The sequence below is a fragment of the Sminthopsis crassicaudata genome, chromosome 2 (genome assembly GCF_048593235.1).
Source record: "Sminthopsis crassicaudata isolate SCR6 chromosome 2, ASM4859323v1, whole genome shotgun sequence".
NCBI lineage: Eukaryota > Metazoa > Chordata > Mammalia > Dasyuromorphia > Dasyuridae > Sminthopsis > Sminthopsis crassicaudata.
Window position 1 is genome coordinate 75,209,850 of NC_133618.1, and position 5,803 is coordinate 75,215,652.

Consider the following 5,803-nt stretch of genomic DNA (forward strand, 5'->3'; position numbering starts at 1 on the left):
AAAAATATATTTTAAGTACCCAAAAAAAGACACTTGAAACAGTTAGAAGACTATAGTAAAATTCATAGCCAAGTCAGAATAGGGGAGAGTTTTAAGATAGTACTGTATTACTTGATCTGATAAGTTATATTTAATGACAGTATATGCAGACAAGAGGAAATAGTACCCGAGAACTGACCCCCATTCCATTCCCCCAAGAGAAAAAAAAATCAGCCAGAGAATAGAGGCCACAGCAAGCAATTTGCTTGCAGAAATTTGGGAATAAATATTAATCTTTGGCTCAAAGAACCAGTTACATGAGACTCTCCTCACTGATGGAGACTAATTACTCAATTACATCTACATAAGGAAAGTTGAAGAAAATGTTGTTTTCTGGCTTCCAACTTCAATAGAGATAAGCCATTTCATGATATCTTTGGTCAATGCTTAATAAGAGAAGAAGGCTCTAAGAAGATCCCAACATGGGAACAACAGCCAGCAGGCTGCCCATCTCTGTCATGTCCTTATCCTCAGCTTGTTTTTTTCACGTGGAAAATTTATAGTATATGTTTAAGATTGACATCAACAAACAGCTCAAAATAAAGATTGGGGCAGAGTTAAGATAAAAATAGTAATTTTGTCATACAAATGAGGTGCAGCAGAAAAATAGACATAAAGGCATTAGGGCGGTGGAGAGCTCATGGTTCTGAAAACCTATTTACATCCAGAATGTGTTAAATAGGCAACACTATATATTTATAAATGCACAAGCCTGTTCACAAAGACTTTAGATATGTTATTAAAATACATTTGTTGATCATAAAAATATTTCACTATGTACACATATACTATATAAACTCTATATCCATTTCTGAAGCCTCTAAAATGAATTTCAAGGCTCACTGGCCCATCTGAGAGCTCAGTACCATTTTGTTTGTTACACCATGCCAATAGGCTAGGTGTCATAGTTCTGCAGCTAATTCTCAAATAATATAACTCAGAAATAAGGAGGGAGGGATGGGCAAACAGGGAAGCCAAGGGTGAGGCAAGAAGACAAAGGAGGCATTCATGTGTGGGAAGAGGTTAAGTAAATAACAAGGCAAGTTAGGAACAGAATTAAAGCAAAGGATGAACGGGGATAGAAAAGATATGTGTATATCTATGTGTGGGAGTATGTGTGTGTGCATATATGTGTATACGTATATTTACATATGTAAATGTTTCTTTTCTTAACTATAGCCTACTTGGGATAGGGGTGGGGATAAAAGGAAAAAAACAAAGAATAAAGTAGTTCCTGGCACATGAACACTTAATAATAGTTGATTTACATCTCCACAATCTACAATATCTATATGAAACAGTGGCTCAATGACATTTCCAGTGAAGACATTACTGCACTATAATCTAATAGTGAGGTCTAAGTACTATTCCAAAAAGAGGAAAAACTGACTTAACCCAAACTATCCTATCCTGCCTAGAATTTCAGTCACAGTATATAAGTATATATAAGTATAGGTGCTCCACAGAGCCTAAAAATACTATTAGCCAGCTTGGACTCTCCACAAGCTCAGTATAGGAATTCAGGCTTAGTTTTTACAGGGACCATGATCAGCCCATACCCACCATAGTGTTTAGATATAATCAGATCAGCAAATATAGGAAAGGCCAGTCTCTTCTATTCATGACCAAACTAACTTATCATCCAACCTATGAGGTATTTGCGTATATACCTAGACAAAAATACCAAGTCTTATCTTGCATGTGATTGCACATTTAGTGTTTACATTAATGATTGAATGCCATGATTAAATACCATGAGTTGTATTGGTATAATTGTGCTATTTGTGTTTACTTGATTATGGAACACTGTAATATTCATTTTTGTGTTGCTACTTAAATTGATATATTGCTGGTTGGCATTATTTTGTTAAGTTTATTTTCTTATGTTCTGTGGATATGAATACATTGTAATGATTTGTAATATACCCTACCCATAATTTGGACATAATTCCTGAAGCAGGTTTAAGTATTTTGCACTGTATTATGTATATAGAATATATTGCAGGGCTCCCTAAATCTCAGGTGGCCTAAAGTCACTTAAGGGCAGATTATCCAATCTAGTCAACATTTATTTGGAAAAAAGATTTGTGGATAGGAGAATTAGGAGTTAGTAAGAATGAAGGCAAGCAATACTTAAAAAAAAAAAAAAAAAAAAAAAAAAAAAAAAAAAAAGGAAACATCCCATTATGCTATTGTCTTGGGAATTATTCTAGTGGGAAAGGTAGGAGACACGAAAGTTAGTCAATTAATTTTCAAGAACTAGCATGTATGTGAAGTTATCCAAATGTTAGTCAATAGGAAATTGACTCTTCATGATTTCAGGTTTCAAATTCTCTAGTTTCCTTAAATTATCCCCTAAAGTGTTGATCCTTAACAGAGGTTTCTAGAAGTCACAGAATTTCAGTAGAAAATCTTGTTTAATTCATTAAGTATTCATAGTGAAGAGTAGTTACTCAAGATTATACATAAAGCAATGGGAAATTGCACTATTCTATACCATGGGCAGGTAGAACATTTAGTGCTTTTGCAGATGTGAACTATCAGTCATTTTGGTTCTTGATCAACATACTATTTCTCCCTAGCCTATGATTAACAATAATTAATGAAATACTTGCACCTTGATTATCTTAGTTTACCACCAAAATAGTGCAATCATAAAGAATATCTTGTCCATGAAGACGGCCCAAGAGTGTGACCAGGTCTTTGGTGACTTGGCCAGAGGGTCTTATTATAAAGATTTTTTTTTATGATTTAGAATCTCCTGGCTCCTGAATTCTATCTCAGAAAATAATGTATGGTCACCTTGGGGTAAATCTCTTATGTCCAGTATAGGGATAGAAAGTAAGTGGATTCAAGTGCTGGTCCATTAGGAATTATTAGTAATGTTCAGCTATTCAAGGGCCCAAATGACCTCCAGGCTGGTAAATCAGAATGATCTAATCATACTGGACCATATCCTCAAACAGCACAATCACAAAATTGTCTTAATCTATACACTTTCTGCCATCTAGAGACAAAATTAATTTGGAAACAATACATAGGCTCAAAGACTAAGAGCTGAAAGGTGGCTTAGCAAGTTTAACCCTTTCTTTATACGGATAAGCAAACTAATACCTAAGTCCAAGTGACTTTTCCACAATTACACTAAAAATATGCACCAGATATGAATACTAGTCCTCCGATTCCAGAGCCATTGCTGTTACTGTATCATGCTTCTTCCTAAAAAAGACTCATAAATACTGCTCAGTTTAGGGATACGATCAGTTTTCAAGTTTTTCCATGTGCCAAAATGTTGCACTTCCTCCTGGTGGTAACAGCAAGTCAAAAAAGCTTTGATCAAGAATAGCTTATTCCTCAGATTACAATAAATGTGTTTTGCTATAGAGTGCTTATGATTAGAAAAGTGCCCAGGGAACAAGCAAGATGAACAGAAGGCTGTTCTGAAAGACAGTGGCTAATGGATATACTGGTAGCATATACCTCCACTACAAATGATCATTGTATGCTAAAAAGAAATGGACCTTTTTTAATGATTTTTTCATGGTTGAGTGGAAAGCTGGAAAGAAAATTCTATGACAACTCTCCAGTAATGCCTCCCACAATGTACAGGTTGTTCCAGTTCTTCTTATTAAATATTCCAGCAGCATACATCTTCTAAATTCCTAATCCCTTAGTTCCCTAAAAGATGACTCCTGGTCTTTGGTTCATTCAAACTAGACATTTTCATATATTCTACAGAAGTGATTTACTCAGACATGAACTAGCTGTAGTCAGCAGAAGTGTAATATTAGATCTAAAATAAATCAATACAATGTCCAAATTATATTCTCATTCTCTGGTTAAGTCAGATAGATCATGGAACAAACATGAGACAATGGAATATGTCAATTTCTTATAGAGTGAAAATGGCAGCAGGTGATTAAACTAGTGAAAGCAGGTTTGTAATGTGGTCTGACTTGTGCTATAATGGAATTGTTGTTTCTAAAATTTGTTGTTTTTAAAAACCTAGTTGGTTCACCAGGTTGGAAAAGTTTTAAATTGTAATTATATAGAAACCCTGGAAATAATTAGAAAAACAGAATTCCCCAATTTTTCCATTTCATAAATATTATAAGACTTTGAGGGGTAAATTTGCCTACCTAAATCTCTGGAGTTTAATGAAAAATTCCAAAAGGATACCTGAATTAGGTCATAGATATAGGAACTCTTCCTAATTTGGATTTCTAGAATAAAGTCTGCAAAACAGTTATCGGCCTCAATTATGGACAGGGTTTCAAATGCAAGAGGTAGATCATGCTTACAAATATCTAGTATTTCTAGAGAGCTCTGGATGGGGATCAACCAAAGGAGTACTATTGTTTGTAGCCAATAGGGTGGTACCATAGCAGTACTGCATGCAGATTTCTAAGCTAAATATAATTTGCCAAGTTCTCCCAAAAATATATAACTTAGTCATCAGATTATGACCCTCATCAGCCAGTTTTGGTTTAGAAGAGCTCTTTTGGTTTAGGAACAGCACTTTTTTTATGTTCTCCCATTTAAACCTTCAATTGCTTTTGTGATTAGGCCAGTCAGTCACAGAGTATTTAAGTGTCAGGCATTAGGAAAAACCAGAGGGGTCACCCACTTATCTATGGCCCTATTTTAAGTTTACCTTGGGGTTGGCTCAGGATTCCTTACCACTGGACTACCCTATGGTCCCTGAATATGCCGCAAGACCTTGAATTAGCATCTGAAGCTAGTGTAGCTGGGTAATCCAGTATTTAAGGAATATTTGCTCAACTGACTAAGCATACCTAATGATAGAAGTTTGAATGAGATCCTTTATAATAAAGTACTTCCACTGACCTAGGTCTTTTGGGCCCTAGAACAAGAAGATGGGCTGGTAGTGCCCCAGCATCCAACAGAATAAGAATCATCTCCCTTCTAGTTTATTTTACTGCTTCAAACACCATAACTGGACCAGGAGTCTACTCATTTGCATTTCAAAATTCAGCATCTATAGATGGGATGTTTATACTTTAGGCATAGGAAAAGACATAGGGCTTAGGACAAAAGCACGTTTCTTTCTACGAGCTGGCCTTAGAGAATTATGGCTCTTGGGTGAAGGCAATTTTGTCTAAATTAAGTTCATTAATAAGCCTTCATAATTTAGACTGTGATTATCTTTATCCTATACAAAGTCTTGGCTAACTATCCCGAAAATGAAAGTACATTCCCCCTACAATCCAATTTCTTAAGCATTTATAAAAATTTGTTAAATGTCAGTGTTACATCTCAAAGTGACTTCATATATTGAATTTCTGCCATAAAATAATAAAAATATGCTACTAGGTAACTGGCTGGTGTCATCAAGATATCATTTAGCAGTCCATTTGAATGAATAATCTAACTAGCAGAAATCCTATCCTTGGGTGATCCATGAAGAAATTCCATAAGCTGGTTTTCAAATATAAATTCATCAAAGTCAAAAACTCAGGAATTATAAGAACTTAAGAAACAGCTTTGAAAAAACTGTTGCAACAGCTCCTAAAACTAAGGATGTTTTATCATCTTTCCATATGACCTGCCATTTTCTCATCATATTCAAAATACCTGTGCCTGACATGTGGTGATATGTTTCATCCATTTCTCTATATCTATTAAAAGTCCTGGAATTAATATGCTCCTTCCATCCACAAAGGAGGATGGAGAAGTCACTTGGATAAAGCAAAAAACTGTCACAGTTCAAAAGGAAAAACAACACTCCAAATGAGCGAAAGTC